Source organism: Globicephala melas, chromosome 4 (genome assembly GCF_963455315.2).
Source record: "Globicephala melas chromosome 4, mGloMel1.2, whole genome shotgun sequence".
NCBI classification, from domain to species: domain Eukaryota; kingdom Metazoa; phylum Chordata; class Mammalia; order Artiodactyla; family Delphinidae; genus Globicephala; species Globicephala melas.
The window spans coordinates 50133299-50154484 of record NC_083317.1 but is presented as its reverse complement, the minus strand read 5'-3'; the positions used below and the strand labels follow the sequence as shown (position 1 = coordinate 50154484).

General features: G+C 34.5%; 1 pseudogene; it reads left to right on the top strand.

The window, feature by feature from the left end:
* Positions 1-14557: 14557 nt before the first annotated feature.
* LOC115855680 (eukaryotic translation initiation factor 1A, X-chromosomal-like) lies at positions 14558-20412 on the top strand (annotated as a pseudogene).
* Positions 20413-21186: the final 774 nt, after the last annotated feature.

The window sequence follows — 21186 nt, the reverse complement described above, 5'->3', positions numbered from 1 at the left end:
AATGGTCCACCAAATAGATCTGTACACTAATCTCCATAACCAGAGATTATATTACTGGCAAAAGTGACTTGGCTGATGTGATTAAATTATGGAATTTGAGATGAGGAGATTATCCTGGATTATCTGGTGGAGCCCAATGTAATCACAAGAGTCCATTTAAGGGAACAGATGAAATCAGGAGAGCCGGAGTCCGAGAAGGAGATGTGACAATGGCAGCAGAACTTGGAATAATACAAATACTGGAAGAAGAGGCCACAAGACAAAAATGTAGGCAGCCCTTAGAAGCTGGAAAAGGAGAGAAATGAATTTTCCCCTAGAATCTCCAGAGGGAAGGCAACGCTGCAAGCACCTTGAGTTTAGCCAGGTGAGACTGATTTTAGATTTTTGACCTCCAGAACTGCAAAAAAATAAACGTGGGGACTTCCCTGGCAGTCCAGTGGTTAAGACTTTGCTTTCCAATGCAGAGGGTGTGGGTTCGATCCCTGGTCGGGGAGTTAAGATCCCACATACCTCATGGCCAAGAAACAGAAACATAAAAAACAGAAGCAATACTGTAGCAAATTCAATAAAGACTTTTAAAAAATGCTCCTCAAAAAAAAAAAAATTAAAAACAAAACAAAACAAACAAAAAAACATAAAGGTGTGTTATTTTAAATCCCTACATTGTGTTAATTTGGTACAGCAGCAACAGAAATTAACATAGTCTTTAATGAAGCAGAACTTTTTACTCTGCCTTACAGTTATCTGTGTAAAATAGTTTTTCTCCAATATGCTATAAGCTTTTGGAGGTTATGTATGTTGTTTAACATAGTGCCTTCTTTCATGTGTGTTCTAAATATAAAGTAATCTCACCACCAATCAGATCCATACAATGAAAGGTACCCAATAAATAACAATCCTAATGACTGTAGAACATAATAAGTGAGTCTATATTCAGTACTAGGCATTAACTTTCTGGGATTTTCTGAACTTATCTTTCTAGAACTTTGGCTTTGGATTGGACCTATTGTCTTAAGCAAAAAACAAACAAAAAAAATCAAAAAACAAAAAAAAATCCATTGAAAGTGTTACATACCCATGGCAGGATATCACTATTTAGGTGACTTTAATGGGAAGATGTAACTATTACGTTTTTTTTTTCTGTATCTTTGCAGTATTAGAAGTCAGAAATGAAGTTTTGTCTTTTCCTCGTGGAACTACACTGTGTGGACACTCTCCTGTAATATTCAGGAAACCTAGTGAGGGGATGGTGAGAAATCTTCATATCTATCTTTGGGGGAGAGGCAAAAACAAACAAGTCACATTGAGAATGAGATGGGATAGTGAGATTCCTGTGATTATGCCCTGTAAAAAACTCAATTAAAAATGGAAAACTCATGGTTGGGAGAATTCTCCATTGGACTCTCCTGTTTCTGCATGTTTTATAAGCTAAGACAATGAAAGCCTTTGTTTCATAGTAACTTTTCAAGGATGTTTGTAAACAGCCTTGGACAATACTGTCTCCCTCCAGAGAAAAAGCAGGTCTATTTGGTATTCAAAATATCCTGACATCAGGGCAAGGTTTGGGCAGGTTTTTGTGCAGCCATTTATAAAAGGTTGGGGTTTCCTACATGTGCACGGTGTACCTTTGTGTTCCACGTTATCCCTGTGAGATCTGGGGGAGGGAGGGACAAGGAGAATTGGCATGAACATGAAGCTCATGCTGCTTGCTATGGAGTGAGTAATAAAGTCTATTTTCTCTGACCCAGGAGTTCATGTGCTCTGCCAACATCCATGAAACTATGGCAGGCTAATTTGTTAGCTTCCTAAGTAGAGAAAATCTCAGATCCTATGCATTCAACTGAGTTTCTAACATTCGACTGAGTTGTTTCTTCATTGGTAAATTGAGGATTCCACAATCATTGATTTCATTTAGATTTGTAATTTCATGCTTATATACTATGAGACAAATTGAATAAACATGCAAACTGACTCATTAATTCTCAAAATGTGTTCCCTAGACCATTTTTGAGAGAATCTCCAAGTGTATCTGTTAAATACACACACACACACACCTCTCTGGGTCACACAGCACACTTATTGTAACAGAGGGAGTAGGGTACAGGGATCTATGGTTTAAAAAATATCCTCAGGCAATTCTAGAGTACTCTAATGTTTGTAAGCCACTAAACTATGGAATATAAACAGAAGATAAGTAATGTATGGCAACATAGTTCCCTTTCTAGTTGTTAAGTGTGGTTCACTGGGAAGCATTTCTTGGACAGATTTGTTTAGAAAAAAATAGATTAGTGAGAAGGTATTATCAGCTCTCTAACTCTGTCAAAACAAACACTAGGCTTCACAATTAGAATTATTTCAAGTTCTAAGTAGTCTATGATAGTACTGTTATCACTTTATATTTTTAGGTTTGCAAGTTCACCTCTTAAAAGGTTGTTAGCACTTAGGGAGGTTTTTTTTTTTTTGTCATTGTTTATTCCATCTGCAGTGGGCACAGGTTTCTACCCATCAGTGTTGCTGACTTGTCTATTTGACTTACAGGCTCAAAAAATAACATTTCAGCAACAGGGATATGTAAGTGAGGGACATCAGTATTCTCTGTAAATCAATCACTCAGTTATCCTTTTTATTGATAACAAAATTGGAACTATAAAGTTACTGCAATAGAGTAGAAAGAGTGTGGCTATGGATTAAATCCTGCCTATTTCTCTTCTTGGTTCTGAGATCTTAAACAAATAACAAAATATTTGAGTCCAGAATTATATAAAATAATCATAATTAAAATATATAACTTATAGGGCCTACCTGTTTCATAGTCCTCAACAAGCATGATTCTCATTTTAATGGACTATGCAGTAAAGTCCATACATGTTAAAATGACATTAAAAATTACTAAATTATTACAAAATCTACACCTTGAACAATATTTTAAAGAAACATATACCTAAATTTACACAATTAGACATCATCATCATGAATATTAATTCATATCACTATATGGAAAATGGAACACAAAACTTCACATGTATACAGACACACATTCAAAGATTATTTTTAGGTCTAATTTCTTCCCAAGGCTAATTTCAAGATAAAAATTATCCAGGACTTTTTAGATGGATATAACTTCAACCAATTTGGTAATCCTGCTCCACCTGCAAAGCTTTTCAAAATCATTACCTTTAAGTTCTAAAATGGGAGATATTTTACTGCCTTGCATTTTTCTTACTCTGACTAGGACAAATTATGCCTAGATTTTTGCTACTATATGCAATGTTTTCTGTTTCTATAAATCTCAAGCTCAGAAAGTCTTAAGGGAGACAAAACTCCTAAATAATCTATTTCTAAAAATTTTGAAGAGCTTAAAGGAATGGATTCAGTGTAATAATTTATTGATGGATTTATAATCTTTCCTGTCTCTGTGAACATCTTAATTTAGAATGTTAAACATTTATTAAAATGTTTATGTGCCTCTCCAACAAGTTCACTAAAAATAACTATTTTTCTTTAAAAAAGAAGGTACCATGTTACAAATCTGTAATCAATCCATGAGGTAATGATACAACTTCACTTTCACATGTAAAGTTCTGTCTCAGATAACCAGGAAATATGCATTGTACATTCTGTGCTCCATAGATACAAGTATATAGGTACTATGTCCAGTAGGATTAGTTTGGAAGAAGGGGAGAGAGAAAGAGAAAGAGAAAGAGAGAGAGAGAGAGAGAGAGAGAGAAGAGAGAAAGAAAAGGAAGAGAGAAAGAAAAGGAAGGAAGGAAGAAAGGAAGGAAGGGAGGAAGGGAGGGAAAAGGAAAGAAAGAAAGCTCTAGTAAAGGGCTTAAACAAGATTCCAGTTTATTTAATCTCTCACATTAAAAGAGATTCAGAGGTCTGTGTCTCTTTGTTGGTGGGGGTGCTCCATACTGTCTGGTCCTACCTGCTTTCATCTCTCTATTCTGCCATCTTCTGCCTGTGTCTTATACCTCATGTTGGTACGATGTGTCATTACATCAAGAAAGGAGAAAGAGTTTTTCCTTTGTCAAGGAAACTTTCCTTAATGCCACGTTAAATTTCTGCTTATTTTTATTGGTGGAATTTAGACTCATGGACACATCTAGTTGCAAAGTAGTGGGAGGGCAGAATAGTGACTTTTATTTTAGATAACAGTGTGGCCCACTAATAAGGAATTTGTTACTATTGAGGAAGGAAATAGTTAATATAGAATGTGTGCATTAAAACCTCTCCTATAAATGTTAAATGAAAATATGTGAAGGAGAAAGAAAAGGAGGTAATACACACACATTTTCTTGTGGAGAATCTTAATATTTTGAAGAATTTCTTTAAGAAGTATCTTTCTAACTGCTGGAAATTTTATTTGTCTGCTGGAGGAAGTACCTTATCTCATTTAAAAGCAAACAACAATAATAAAAAGCCCTTTGAAAAGGCTTAAATTTCCCATTTCTTGGAAGAGGAAATGTAGCCTGTCACCAACAGATTGATATATTACTGACATTATCTGGAATAAAATGTTTGTTATCACTTTAGCTAAATATCCAGATGTGAAAACCTAAACAGTATATTATCTAGGAAAATAAATAATAAAACTACTGTGTTTCTTGACCTAAACTTGACTCTGAGATAATCTACTTTAACTCATTTTATAAAGGAGGGAAATGAGGAAGTAACAGTACAACTCCATACAAAAATCCTGGTCTCCTGTTACTGATAATTTTTTTTCCCCATGTTAAATGTTTAGTAGAGGTGGTTTCATAGCCTCTTTTACTTAATATTTCTCTCTCCTCTCCCCATCTCCTCCCGTTACCTTCTCTGCCTCCTCTCTCTCTCTCTCTAATGATATGTATTTTATTTCTGGTAAATATCATATAAAGGCATAGAGATATTCCTCTTCTGATATTCAGTTCAAACATTATTGATCAAATAAAGAATATGCCAGGCAACAATATACTCTAAAGAAACTTCAGAAAGCAAAATAATTTGGAATAACATATGGAATTTATAATCTACATTTATTTTATTGAATGAAAATCAGTGAAAAAGGTTTATGTGCTAGTAATAGAGACCTAAATTCGCAGTTGATTAAAATATTGATGTTTATTTTTCCCCCCTGTAAAATGAAGTCAGGATGTCTTAGATCAGGGGTGGTACAGGGGTTCTACAATGTCAAGAATGTCCCAGCATCCTTCTTTCTCTTTTCCTTCCCAGCTATAGCATGTGTGTATTTCTGTAGTGTCCTCATATTTGCTTTAGATTAAGTTCCATCCCGTCCCATCATATTCTCATTGAAAGTAGAGGAAGATGGACTAGGCACAGACAAAAAGGAATTTGCTGGTTGAATCAACCCAAATTCAGGAGGCTTTGCTGGAAGTCCCGTTGCATCACTTTTGATCATGTAACTTGAGCCAAAGCATTAGTCACATGCCTACCCCATCTTAAAGAGAGGCTTAGAAATGTACTTTTTCAGTTTGTTACATCACTTTTCATGAAAGCTGTGTTTTATCTTTAAGTGTGAAGAGGAGATTGGACACTGAGATTATGACTAAGAGGTTCAGCCACAGTACCAGCTCACAAAAACCTCCAAGAAATATGTGCTGTTGATAGCAGCCCAGATTTGCAAGGCTAAGATGGCTCCATAACCCTAATAAAGCTGCCTGGAAATGGTCAGTCTCTTCTTCCTCAGTGGGGATTTAAGCCCACCTCGACATTTGCAGCTTTGTGTAGAAAGCAGTGAGATAGTACTAAAAAGGAAACATCTATCAAGGAACTGGAAGATTGTCCTCCTGGAGAATTTCTCTATTAACCTTTCTAGAGAAATAAATACTGAAACCAATTATCTCCTTCTGAGTAAAGAATAGAAAAGAATATTGTTTTTACAGGAAAGAAAATTGCCTAAGACACTGGAATACATTACCCATTTTCATAAGATATGTCAGGTTCAGCTGAACTTTTCTGTGCAGTCCCGAATCTTAATTCCAAACCACAATCTTCTCTGGTGATTTGTCTACTGATAACTATTAATGACAATCAGAATTCCTTCTCGAAAACAATTTTCAGTAAATTTGAAAAACAATTTTCAATAAATTTTCTTTACTAGAATCAGACTCTAATGAATATGATACTCAATGTCTCCATGGAAACAGTTTTCAAAATGAGACCTGATTGTGATCATAGCTTACTAACAGGACCACTGAACTTTTTAAAATGGCTTTCCTAATTCTAACAGTATTCACAGAATAAAGAAACTGTTAAATACACATTGGTATTTACAATGTTTCTGTGTTTAAATGTCCAGAAAAATACAAAAATTCACATGTGGATTATTTTAAAAGGAAATGTTAAGTCAATATTTACTTGTTCTTATGTCTGATTACAGATGACATAGTAGGTTTTTTAACTAAAGTATAGTTGATTTACAATATTGTGTTAGTTTCACATGTACAGCATGATTTGGGGGTTTTTTTGCAGATTATAACAGCAGGTTTTTAAATACATTAAGAATCACAAATTCAATATGATATCACCCATGTTTTTTTTAAGATAAAAATCTATATTTAAACATCAGTGGTAAATCACTCACCTTTTCACAGTAATCAGAGAGAAAGAGAACATAAAATGTATTTTAACCTGTGCCACAAGGATGAAGTAAATAAAATTTGGGGATATAGGCAGTTATTGTCATCTCTTCATTTGTTTATGAATTATTTATTCACAGGACACACATTTTTATTCAATATCTAATATGAACTGGGCCTCTTAGTCATTCATTGTACTAGGTTAAGGAAAACATTTATGGTCAAAATCTGCAGTATCTGTTTACTTATCTTTCTTCACAAGAAACTTACTATCTCCATTACTTCCTTTCCCTCTAGCAGCAAACTAAAAGAATAGCATGAGATGACACATAGTGCTAAATTGAATATAGTCTAGTGTAAGCATTCATGATATGACCAATTTAGTGCTTTGGACAGTTAAGATAGGGAGGTCAATAGGAACTGAAGTTACTTGGAAGTTGATAGATGTATTGAAGTTGATAGATTTTAAATGGCTTTAGAGGATTGCAAATGTTAGGATGGGCCAAGAGAAGGGAGATCACTTTAATTAGGAGAGCAATAAATTAGCAATGTGACTAGTCCTCATTTGTTAGGAAAAAAGTGGTTGAAAATAAAATTCAAGGTTGCTCTTATGCTAGTACTTGTATAAACATGAAACCTGGACAAAGGAAAAAGTATAAAGTAGATGATTTATTTGTAGTAAGATCCTTTTTAATAAGCCATTCAATACCTATTCAATACCTCATTTTAATATGAACAGTAGGATAGGTCAGGCTTGGTTGAATTACAAACATAAAGGGGATGGCAATTACCAAAGTCAGAAAGCTTGTCAGTTTAAGCTTAGAGAGTCATGTACACAATTAAAACTGAGGGCAGAATCTGTGGTAGTGAGTCAGGTGAATATAAACCTATATCCAGAAGTGGACACAAGATGAGAATATCAGCTCACATGGCTGGAATCCCTGGAGCTCCAGTTATTAGATAAGGGTTTCATTGGGTAGGTATCTTGACTGACATTAACTGTACTGAGGTCTGGGGCAGTAAACTTGAAAATTCTCCTCCTTCTAGAATCCAAGTTATTCCTAATATATCCCCCCACCTTTACAAAGCTAAAATGGATAAATGTTTCTGCATGACTAAGAGCTAATGAAAGTAAGTTTCTATGAAATTTTAAGTCTTAGCATTACCATGTTCTGTATATAGAGCTCTTAAAATAACAGTAGGTACAGTATATTGTTTGTTAGTAAATATATTTATATGTCACTTAGACTTCAAATCTCATAGACATGTTGTATGATAATTCTATACAAATAATTTATTATCTCTGATATTCAAACTCATTTGTGGTATGTTGAAGAGTACACAGGGCCTCACTGGAGGACATTAAATTGATATCATGCACAGCTGCACAGAAGACAGAGATATTTCTGTTAGACAAGCCAGAGATATTTCTGTCAGACAAGCCAGAATACCTGTAAAAGACATATTTCCACTTAAATGCATATGGCCTATTCCTGCCTATATGTGTTACACCTTTAACAATTACTTAACAAAGGCAATGAAAATAATTTTATGTGTGTGTGTAAAATGGGGACCATAGAAAAAGATACCTTTACAGATCATTCAGTGCAATCCAGCCTGCTCAATTTTAAAGTAAAAAGACTGACCCAGAGAACAAATGAGAAGTTCAGCTCAGCTTGAGTAAAAATGGTATATTTGTTAATGAGAATAAGTTTGGATAAAACAAGCACAAAATTTTGGACTTGATCCAATAGGTAATGGAGCATCATTGAAAATGGAGCATCACAAATAATAGAACAGGATAGTAACATGATGAAATAGTTTTAAGATAGTTATCTAGGTTGCTATTGCATTTATGAAGTAGGCAAAAATGAGGTAATGATGACTTGAACTATGATGTGAACAGTTGGAGCAGAATGTAAGAGAAAGATCAAAGAGATATTTTTGAGACTGAAATTGACTGGGCTTGGGTCATATTGGACCTATTGGAGTAAATGATATGAAACTTATGACTGAATTCTTGATTTTGAGTATAGAATATAGAATAGTTGCCTTGTCAATTGTAAGATACAGAAAAGAAAAATGGAAAGAGTAGAGTAGAAGAGAAGGTAAAGAGTTCAATTAATGATACCTGGATTTGAGAGTCATGTAGGACATCATGGATAAATGCTGTGAATATAATCAGTTTCACAGACTAAAGACTTATTGAGAGTCAAGATTAAAGTTAGAACTTGGGAAGTTCAATATAGGAGCTGAAAATAAGTGAAAAGACTCAGATTTGTTCTAAAAAGAAGTATATAGGTGAAAACTTCCCAGAGTCAAAGACTCACAATTAGAAGGCCCACAGTTAATGGATGATTAGAGATAGTAGAAAAAGTAAGAGAAAAGAGAATATGTAGAAAATCCTAAAGACTCCACACACACACACAAAATCTATCAGAACTAACAAACGAATTCAGCAAAGTTTCAGGGTACAAAATCGACATTAAAAAAATCAGTTACATTTCTATACACTAACAACAGACTGTCTGAAAAGCAAGAAAACAATCACAGTTATGATAGCATCAATAATAATAAAATTCTTACATATAAACTTAACCAAGAAAGATTTGTATGCTAAAAGTCATAAAACACTGATGAAAAAATTATAGAAGACACAAATAAATGGAAGATAACTTGTGTTCATGGACTAGAAGACTTAATATTGTTAAAATGTCCATACTACCCAAAGCTACCTATAGATTCAATGCAATTCCTACCAAAACCCCAATAGCAGTTTTGCAGTAATAGAAAAAGTACTCCTAAATTATTGTGGAACCACAAACAGACCCTGACTAGCCAAAGCTATTTTGAGCAAGAAGAGCAAAACCAGAGGCATTTCATGTCCTGCTTTCAAAATATACTATAAAACTACAGTAACCAAAAAAGTGTGGTACCAGCATAAGAAAAGACATAGACAAATAGGACAAAAAAGAGATGCCAGAAATAAACCCAGGCATACATGGTCCACTGATCTTTGACAAGGGTGCCAAGAACACAAAATGAGGAAAGAATAGTCTCTTCATAAATGGTGTTGGAAAACTGGGTATTAACATACAAAAGAATGAAAATTGGACCCTTATCTTAGGCCACATATAAAAATCAACTCAAAATGGATTAAAGATTTAATTGTTAAGATTTGAAACTGTAAAACTCCTAGAAGAAAGCATAAGTAAAAAGCTTTGTGATATTGACCTTAGCAGTGATTTCTTGGATATGACATGAAAAGCACAGGCAACAAAGGCAAAAACAGAAAAGTGAGACTATATCAAACTAAAAAGCTTCTGTACAGGAAAGGAAACAACAAAATGAAAGGACAACTGTGGAATGGGAGAAAACATTTGCAAACCATATATTTGATAAAAGCTTATTATACAAAATACATAAGAAAATCAAAAGTAGGTCTGTTTTTCCTCAAAAGGACTATGTTTTCTCAAATTCCACATTACATTTGCATAGTAGTTTATATCGTACCCAAAATGGAGAACTAACCAGAGTGTTCTGGAGGAATATACTTATCATAGCTTGTTTACACCTATATTTCCTTTTTCTTAGCCTACAATTTGTATATACAAGTACTGCCTATTGTAATCTACTTTATTGTTTATTTCTATAATTGTACTTCATATTTTGGTAACCGTCCTTTAATATATACTTGCTTTATCTCTATTAAAATATTTTTTTCATATAGGCACAACAACTGAAATTAGATGAAAAAAGATGTCTTTTGGGCTATGGAATCCAAAAATGCCTAAATCCTGCCTTTGACTATCCAAACATACCCACTCTTACAAGGCCCTTGATAAAATATATGTACAGAGTAGACAAGTGGGAAAAAATAATTCTTATTGGTAGTTGTGGCTTCATGCCAAATTCCACAGGGATAGCCTGTACCTACAACTAACTAAAGTTGAACTGACTTATAAATAAAGTATGCCACAGAACCCAAACTATATTTCAGTTCTTATAGCACTTATTTTAAGAAAAAGCAGAACACATCCACTGTTCAGAAGAGTCAGATGATATAATATGATTAATGTAGTACCTAAGGCAAAACTTGATTCCCCATCCCATTTTTTAAAAATTTCTTTTTGTTTGTGGAACAGAATAAAAAGATTATTTCTAAGGAAGTATGTTTGTCTCATGTAAGAACCTAAAGAAAATGTGCGAAAATAACTATAAATTCAAAAAAAAAATTGTTCTGGAGCAGCCTCTTACAAAAGAATAAAGTTGTGTACCAATGCCATAGCATGTACAAAACTTAATTTAAAATGGATTATAGACTTAAATGTAAGAGCTAAAATTATAAAACTCATAGAAGAAAACACCAGACTGAATCTCAATTATCTTGAGTCAGGCAACAGTTTCTTAGACATGACACCAAAAGCTTAAGCAACAAAAGAAAAAAATAGGTAAATTGGGCTTTATCAAAATTAAAAATCATTCTTGCTTCAAAAGACAGCATCAGAAACATAAAAAAACAATCCAGGTAATTAGGATTTTCAGCTCCACATGTAAGGAGCTTCTGCTGTCACTCCATCCTACCAATAAGTATGCTGAACAGACTAAAAAATCGACAACTCTCTTTGGATCTGTAAGAGAGTGGAACACAGGAAAACTGATGTCCCAAATATTGGAGAGACAGACAGATGAATAAAAGGAGTCAGCTTACGCGAGGAGCAGAGACACAGAAGCAGAAACATCAGGGAACCAGCAACGCAGGAGTAAGGAACCAGCAACGCAGGAGTAAGGAACCATAAAATGATTCACTTCGTTATAAAGCAGAAACTAACACACTATTGTAAAGCAATTATACTCCAATAAAGATGTTTACAAAAATAAATGTAATTGTTGAATTGCTGGAGTCTCAGTGTTAACAAGTCTGAGAGTTAAAATTACCAGGGGAACCTACTCATAGATGGCCCCCATGATATTGTAAAACTTACCACCAGGAAACTGATCAAGTTTCCATAGTATATATCAGAAAAAAAAAAAAAAACTGCTTCAGGCAGGGAAAGGGAAAAAGGAGCCATTTTAAATACCCCAGAGCACTCTGTTCTTCTTAACAGTTCTTCCCTCAGGGAAAACTAGTTAACCAGTGCCTAACTTGTTGGGGTATGATTAGAGCTTCACTCTACTGAGGAAGAGAAACACCCAGCTCAAACCTACTCTACCAACCTATCCCACCTGAGGAGGGAAGAAAAAAAATACTGAAAAACTCTTTTGAAGTTCACAGTCCATAGGCATAGGTTCACTAAAAGACTGAAACCTAATATTAGGTCTATAGATTGGTTTCCCTCCCTTTACATCTCACCACCACATTTCTAAAGGCCTAGTTACAGCAGTTCTTTTTACTCAGTACACCATGTCTGGCTATCAAGACAAAAGTTAAAAGGCACACCAAAGTGCAAAAACCTCAATTTTAATAGAGAGAGCAAGTATCAGAACCGGACATAGCAGGAATGTTGGAATTATAAGACCAGAAATTTAAAACAACTATGATTAATATGCTAAGTGTTCTGATGGATAAATTAGACAGCATGCAAAAACAGATGGGCAATAAAAGCAGAGAGATGGAAATCCTAAGAAAGAACCAGAAAGAAATGCTAAAGATTAAAAAAATACTGAAACAGAAAGGAAGATGCTTGATAGGCTTTTTTAGTAGACTGAGTGCAGCTGAGGAAAGAATCTTTGAGCTAGAGATATATCAATAGAATCACTGGAAAGCAAAGAAAACAAAGATTAAAAAAAAAAAAAGAAAAACAGGACAGCATATCCAAGGGTCTCTGCAAAAGGTGTAACATATGCATAATGATAAGACCAGAAAGGGAAAAAAGAGGGAAAGAAATGGAAGAAATATTTGAAATAATGACTGAGAATTTACCCTAAATCAATGTCAGACCCCAAATCACAGACTCAAGAAACAGAGAATACCAAGCAGGATAAATGCAAATAACTAACTAACCTACACCAAAGCATATTATTTCGAACTACAGAAAATCAAAGATATAGTCCTGAGAGAAGCCAGAGGAATAAAACACCTTACATATAAAGGAACAAGATAAGAATTACATCCAATGTCTCCTCAGAAACCATGCAGGCAGGAAGAAAGTAGAGTGAAATATTTAAACTGTTCAGAGAAAAATACTTCACCAAACTGGAATTGTGTACATTACAAAATTTTGCATCAAACGTAAAGGAGAAATATTTTCTTACAAATAAACACTGAGGGAATTTGTTGCCAGCAGACCTGACTTACAAGTAACATAAAAAGAAGTTCTTTCAGAACAATGTAGAAGAAACGGATATATCCCTAGACATATACAGTTTACCAAGACTGAATCATGAAGAAATAAAAAAGCTGAATAGGCAAATAATGAGTAAGGATCACTAATCAAAACCCCCCCTACAGAATACTACTGAACTCAGTTCGATAGGACCCTAAAAGAATCATATACCATAATCAAGTGGGATTAATCACTGGAATTTACAAATGTTCAAAATGCATAATCAATATGATACATCACATTAAAAGAATGAAAGATAAAATCATATTATTATCTCAATGGATGCAGAAAAAGCATTTGACAATACTCTTTCATGAAAAAATTCTCAATAAATTGAGTACAGAAGGACTGTACCTCAATATAATACAGGCCATTTATAACAAGCCCACTGTCAACATTATACTCAATGGTAAAAAGCTGAAAACTGTTCTCCTAAGATCAGGGACAAGGGTGTGCCCACTCTCACTAATCCTATTTAACAGTACTGGCAGCCCTAGCCAGAGCAACAAGTCAAAATAAATAATAAGTAAAAAATAAATAGATATATTAGTAAATAAAAGGCACCAAAATTGGAATGGAAGAAGTAAAATTGTCTCTTTTTGCAGATAATAAGATTTTATATATAAAATATCCTAAAGATTCCACCAAAAACTTAAAACTATTAAACACATTGAGTAAAATTGCAGAAATAAAAATCAACATACAAAAAATCTGTTGCACTGGGGGCAGAGATCAAGATGACAGAATAGAAGGACATGGAGCTCACTTCCCTCAGCAAACACATCAAAAATACTTCCACATGTGAAAATAATTCTCACAGAAAACTAACTGAAAGCTGGCAAAAGATATCTTATACAACCAAAGAAAGATCCCCACCTAAGGAATTGGGGTGGGACCTGCACTCCTGGGAGGGAGCTGTGAAAGAGGAAAGATTCCCTCACCCTGGAAACCCCCTTTGCTGACCAGGAGGTCCACCAAGGCAGAGAGGGAGCTGAAGTGGCCTGGATTTTGCTCGAGAGAAATGTACAGGTGCTGGCTTGCTTACAATCAGGGCAGAGACTGGTACCGAGAGCTACCATACCACCACATTTCCCAGCCCATAACATGTGCCTGCTAGTACCTGCAGTGGCCAGGTGCTGAAACTTGGGTTTCAGCACACAGACTCTGGGAGAGGACACAGTTTAGCTGCTTAGCGACAGCCCAAAGGACCTGGAGTGTGGTCTGGGCCACCACTGTTAAAGTGTGCAAGATGGGGCACAGGTCCACCATAGAAGACCCATCATCAGTGCACACAGGGTGGGGTGTGGGTCTGCTATAACACCCCCGGCTGTCAGCATGCTCATGGCAGGGTGCAGCTCTAGCAGGGGCAGGCTTTGTGACCATGCACAGGCTGGAGGCAGGGCTGACATCAGAGCCAATTATCAGCTCTTCCTCAGCAGGGACAGGTCCCGCAGCCAGTCTAGCATCAGCAGACTGTTGGCACACACAGCAGGTGGTGAGCAGCATCACAGACTCGCATTCCTGGTGGACAGCCCTGGGGAGGAATACAAAGCAGCTCCTTTCCCAGTGTAAATGCTCCAGTCCTGCCTACCTCACAACTGGGGAGCAGAACCTACCCTGCAACAAGGCTGTGACAGCCAAAGAGCAAAGATGAGGACCTGCCCAACATCCAGTGCAGGCTATGGTCACCATAACACCAAACACACCCCCAAGCAAGGGGAAAATCAGTGGCCAGCATACTCTGAGGAAAGACATGGCAAGCATCTGTACCAAAAACATCTCTCACACCAAAAATAATGGACTCACACAGTCAACACAGGGATACTCCCACATAAAAACAGCCCTACAAGACTATAGTAGATAACTGTCTCCTAAATTCATAGAGACAGAGAAATGTAAGCAAAATGAAGAAGAGGAAATACTCTCAATTTAAAGAACAAGAGAAATCCCCCAAAAGAATAATGAAACAGACCTCTCCAATCTACCAGAGTCAGAGTTCAAAAAGGAGGTAATAGGGCTTCCCTGGTGGCGCAGTGGTTGAGAGTCCGCCTGCCGATGCAGGGGAGACGGGTTCATGCCCCAGTCTGGGAAGATCCCACATGCCGTGGAGCAGCTGGGCCAGTGAGCCACAGTCACTGAGCCTGCACATCTGGAGCCTGTGCTCCACAACGGGAGAGGCCACAACAGTGAGAGGCCTGCATACCGCAAAAAAAAAAAAAAAAAAAAAAGAAAGAAAAGGAGGTAATAAAAATGCTAAAGGAATTAAGAAAGATTATCAATAGAAATACAGATCACTCTAAGAGGAAACTATAAAGAGGAACCAATCAAAATTAGACAACTCAATTGCTGAGATAAAAACCAACCAGCTAAAGGAAATGAATAGCAGACTAAATAATGCAGAACAGCAAGTAAGTGATCTGGAAGATAGAATAATGGAAGTCACCCAGTCAGAACATCAGACAGAAAGACAAATGAAAAAAAAAAAAATGAAAGCAACATGAGATCTATGGAATAATATAAAGCATGCCAAACTATGCATAATAGGTTTTTCAGAAGGAGAAGAAAGAGAAAGAGAATTGAAAATGTATTTGAAGAAATTATGGTTGAAAACTTCCCAAACCTAAAGAAGGACAGATACCCAGTTATAGAAAGCACAGAGGGCCCCAAACAAGATGAATCCAAACAGACCCACACCAAGACATATCATAATTAAAATGGCAAAAGTTAAACAGAGCATTCTAAAGACAGCAAGAGAAAAAACAAAGAGTCAGTTATGAGGGAACCCTCATAAGGCAATCAGCTGATTTATCTACAAGAACTTTGTAGGTCATAAGGGAGTGGCATGATATAGTCAAAGTCCTGAAAGGGAAAAACCTACAAACCTAGGATATCAACCCAGCAAGGTAATTATTTAGAATAGAAGGAGAAACTAAGAATTTCTCAGAAAAGCAAAAACTAAAAGAATAGAGCAATACTAAACCTAACCTGAAAGAAATATTGAAAGTTATTCTCTAAATAGAAAAAAGGAATCAATAGGAAAGGGAGAAAACACAATAGGAAAGGTAAATATATTAAAGGATTGAGGATCACTTAAGCCAGTACAGAGATTAAAAAACAACCAAAAACATTTGTAAAGGCAATTATAACTACAATGAATAGCAAAAGGATAAAAATAAAGATGTAAAATAGGACATCAAAAATCACAAAATGTAGCGGAGGAGAGTTAAAAAAAAGTAGATCTTTTAGAATATGTTTGAACTTATATGACTATTGGTCTAAAGCAAGTAGGTATAGTTATGGGTTAACATACTTGAAAACCAGAGTAACTACAAATCAAAAACATAGAGTAAGAATCACAAAAACCAAAAAGAAAGGAACTGAAGCATACTACAAAAGAAAACCATCAACCTACAAAAGGAAAAACATAAAAGAAGAAAGGAACAAAGAAGAAATACAAAATCAACTGGAAAACAAGGTTTAAAATGGCAATAAATAGTTATCAATAATTACTTTAAATGTCAGTGGACTAAATGCTCTGATCAAAAGACATGGAATGGAAAATTAGATTTAAAAAAAAACCGAAGAACCTACAATATTCTGCCTACGAGAGACTTACTTTCAGGCAAGATACATAGATTAAAAGTGAGGGGGGTGGAAAAAGATGTTTCATGCAAATGGAAATGACAAGAAAATGGGGGTAGCAATACTCATATCAGACAAAATAGACTTTAAGACAAAGACCATAAAGACAGAGAAGGACACTATATAATGATAAAAGGAATTTATTTACAAAACAGAAACAGACTCACAGACATAGAAGACAAATGTATGGTTACCAAAGGAGACAGCAGGATGCAAGGGATGGATAAATTAAGAGTATGGGATTATCAGATATACACTATTATATATAAAATAGAAAAACAACCAGGATTTACTGTATAGCACATGGAACAATATTCAATGTAATAACCTGTAATGGAAAGACTCTGAAAAAAAAAAGTAAAAGAATCTGAATCACTTTGCTCCATACCTGAAACTAGTACAATATTGTAAATCAACTACACTTCAATTTAAGAAAATCAGTTTCATTTTTATATATTAACAACAAATTATCTATAAAAGAACTAAATAATCTCATTAACAATAAAATAAAAAACAAAATACTTGGGAATAAATTTAACCAAGGAGGTGAAAGGTCTGTACCTTGAAAACTATAAGACATTGATGAAAGAAATTGAATAAGACAAATAAATGGAAAGATATCCCATGTTATAGATCGCAGAATGAATCTTTTTAAAACCTCATGGACCTACTACCCAAACTCATCTATAGATTTAATACAATCCCTATCAAACTTCCAATGGCATTTTAAACAGAACTGAAAAAACAATCCTAAAATTAGTTTGGAACCACAAAAGACCTTAAATAGCCAAAGCAATCTTTAGAAAGAACAAAGCTGCAGATGTCACACTTCCTGATTTCAAATTACACTTTAAAGCTATGATACTGTCATAAAAACAGACACATAGACCAATGAAACAGAACTGATAGCTCAGAAATAAGATCACACATATATGGTCAACTATTACTTGACAAGGAAACCAAGCATGTTCAAAAGGAAAATGTCTCTTCAACAAATGGTAGTGGAAAAACTGAATATTAACATGTAAAATAATAAAACTGGACTCCTATCTCACAAAAATTAACTCAAAATAGATTAAAGACATACATAAAACCTGAAACTGTAAAACCTCCAGAAAGAAATCCTGTAATTTGTGACAACATGAATGAAACTTGAGGATATTATGTTACATGAAATAAGTCATACAGAGAAAGACAAATGTTGTGTAATCTATGTGGAATATAAACAACAACAAAAAAAAAACCACATAGAAACAGAGTGGATTGTTGGTTCCCAGGGATGGAGGGAAGAGTGCAAGGTTGGGGAAATAGGTGAAAGTTGTCAAAGGGTACATCTTCCAATTATAAGATGAATAACTTCTGAGGATCTAACGTAAAGCATGATGAGTAGTTTTAACAATATTGTACTGTATACTTAAAAGTTGCTAAGAGAGTAAATCTTAAAATTTCTCACCACCAAAAAAAAAAAGTAGTTCTATGAAGTGATGGATGTGATGGATATGTTAACTAACTTTTGTGGTAATCATGTCTATGTAATAATTTTCTAATCATTATCTGTGTATATCAAATCATCATATTGTACATCTTAATCTCATGCAGTGTTATATATAAATTATATCTCAGTAAAGCTGGGAAAGAAAAGATCTTTAAAGAGAAGAAAAATAATATAGGTCAGAAATTCAGATCTATATAAAGTAAGGAAGAGTATTGAAAAAGTAGTCAGTGAAGGTAAAGTAAATCTGCTATTTTTCTTATTCCTGATTTAACAACCAACAGTTCGTTCAAAATAATAATACCAACAATTTATAGATAATGTATGCTTATGTATATATCTTATGTATTTATATATGTTTGTGCATGCTTACAGATAAGTGAAATGAATGACAGCAATTTAAAAAGCACAAAAGGGATGAATTAGAATTATTTTGTTATTAGAGGCTATACTACCTACGAAGTGATGCAGTGTTATTTGGAAGTGGATCTGGATGACCTGTGTATGTATATTGCGAACTCCAGGGCAACCGCTTAAAAAAAAAGAAAAAAAACCCAGAAGTATAACAAATAAAAGCTAAGACAGAAAATGGAATCATATAAAATTCTTAACTAAAACCACAAAAGGCAGAAAAAGCATGGAAAACAAAAATAGAAAAAAAGAACAAAGGCAACAAATAGAAAACAGTAAGGAATATAGTAAATATTAATCAAACTATGTCAATAATCACTTTGTAGTCAATAGGCTAAATATGCCAATTAAACAGACAGTCAGAGTGGAGCAAAAAAGCAAGACTCAATTGTATATTGCCTACAAGAAACTAACTTTAAATACAGACACAGATAGATTAAAAGTAAGTGAATGGAGGAAAACATACCATATAACACTAATCAAAAGCAAACAGGAGTAGCTATACTAATTTCAGTCTAAGCAGACTTCAAAGCAAGAAAATTTATCAGGGTTAAAGAAGAGCATAACATGATGATAAAGGAGTCAATTCTCCAAGAAGACATAACAATTCTTAACATGTATGTGCCAGGCAACAGAGCATCAAACTCAGTAAGGCAAACACTAATAGAACTGAAAGGAGAAATACATGAATTCATTATCATAGTTGGAAACTTCAACACCTTTTTACAGAAATGAACAGATGCAGCAGGCAAAAAATCAGTAAGGTGAACTCAACAACACCATCAATCAACTGAATATTATGGACATCTACAGACTACTTTTTCCAACAACAATAGAATACATATTCTTTTCAAGTTCACATAGAACATTTACCAAGATAGACTACATTCTGGGCCATAAAGCATACCTTAACAAGCTTAAAGAATAGAAATCTTACAATGTCTGCTCTCAGACCACAATGGAATTAAACTAGAAATCAGTAACAGAAAGATAAGTGAAATATCCCCAAATATGTGAAGATTTAACAATACACTTCTAAATAACATATGGATCAAAGAAGAAATCTCAAGTGAAACTAAAAACTATTTTGAACAAAATGAAAATGAAAACACAACTTGCCAAAGTTTGTGTGATGCAGTGAAAGCAGTACTTAGAGGGAAATTTATAGCATTTGATGCATATATTAGAAAAGAAGAAAGATCTAAATTTTCACCTCAGAAAACTGGAAAAATAGCAAATCAAATCCATATAAGCAGAAGAAAAAAAAATGACGCAAACAGATCTCAGAAGAACTGGGTTTTGAGACTCTCTAGTGCTTGGTGACCTGGCTATCCCCACCTGCTGTGTCCTAATGTAGTCCCTGGAGCCCGTTGGAGAATCCCTGCTGCCTGAATAGGAGTCAGAGATACCTTGAGGCTGCAGTTATTGCCACGTTCAAGAATAAAGATAAAGAAGGTAAAAACTGATGCAGGGGTAAGAATGGGAATGAATCTGAAAAAAGAGAGCTGGTGTTCAAAGAGGATGAATAAGAATATATGCTCAAATAATAAAAATGTTGAGAAATGGATGATTAGAAGTGATGTATTTTGATGGCATAAAGAGGTTATGTCACTTCAGAGGGAAATTGAGCAAAAAATTTGCATAAATACCTCAGACATCATATTGGTTGGTCTACAAGATGACCAAGATAACAAAGCTGATATAATTTTAAAATACAATGCAGATGAAGCTAGAAGGCACATGATGAGCATCTTGAGCATGTTAAATTCTATAAAACCAATTCATTTGGTCTTGGAGATATACACATAATCCATTTGATGACATTTGAGATGATAAAGAAAATATTGATAATACCGAAACTGAACTAACATTTTATATTCCAACTTTTCTGAGGATTGTTTTACAATTTGGATTTTTGGCTATGATCCTGTTAAAGAAGATCAAAATTGTATTAGCATGAGAGAAACTTGTTAAAGCAGTTTCCAAGCCATTTGTATCTCTTTAAAAGCTGGTAATCCTGAATATCTTAAGTAAAATGTTAAACCCACTTTGATCTTTTGCTGCAGTTGAGCTTATAAGTAAAAGACCCCATTTTCTATTTAGAAGGAGAGAAAAAATGCCTTTTTGACTTTGACAACTTCCAGTAAGTAAATGGATGTTTTGAATAAGCCATTTGCCTTACACTCATTATGGAGTATGATCAAGCCATAGTTTTGATTAGATTGTTGACTGTACGGTGTCTTTCTATATACTCTAGTTACCTAGATATTCCTTTGAGATTTTGACACAATTTAAGAGAGGGAGAAATCTGCATTTGAAGTAAGAAATGATAATTCTGTTTTACATATTTAAGTGGCATGTGGCTATTTTATGCTAATTTCGATACCATGTGTATTCTTTTCATGATCTTATTTTGCCAGTATAAACATACCAACAAGAAAAGCATTCTCAAAACTCAGTTTTTGGAACCCAGATTTTAATAACAATTTTGAATTTGTAAAGTTAGCACTTGCAAAAATTCAACAATAGGTGGCACCCAGTAATCTTAATAGTGGATAAATTGATATATTTGGACACTTTTTTTTTTTTTTACTTATTGTGCATAGGAATTTCCCAAATGAGAAAAGTATTATATTTTGATCATATGCATGTATGTAGAATTTTTTTAATGAAAATGTTTTTGTCTTATTATAAAGAGAAAAGCTTTACTTTTTTAAAAATTAATTAATTCATT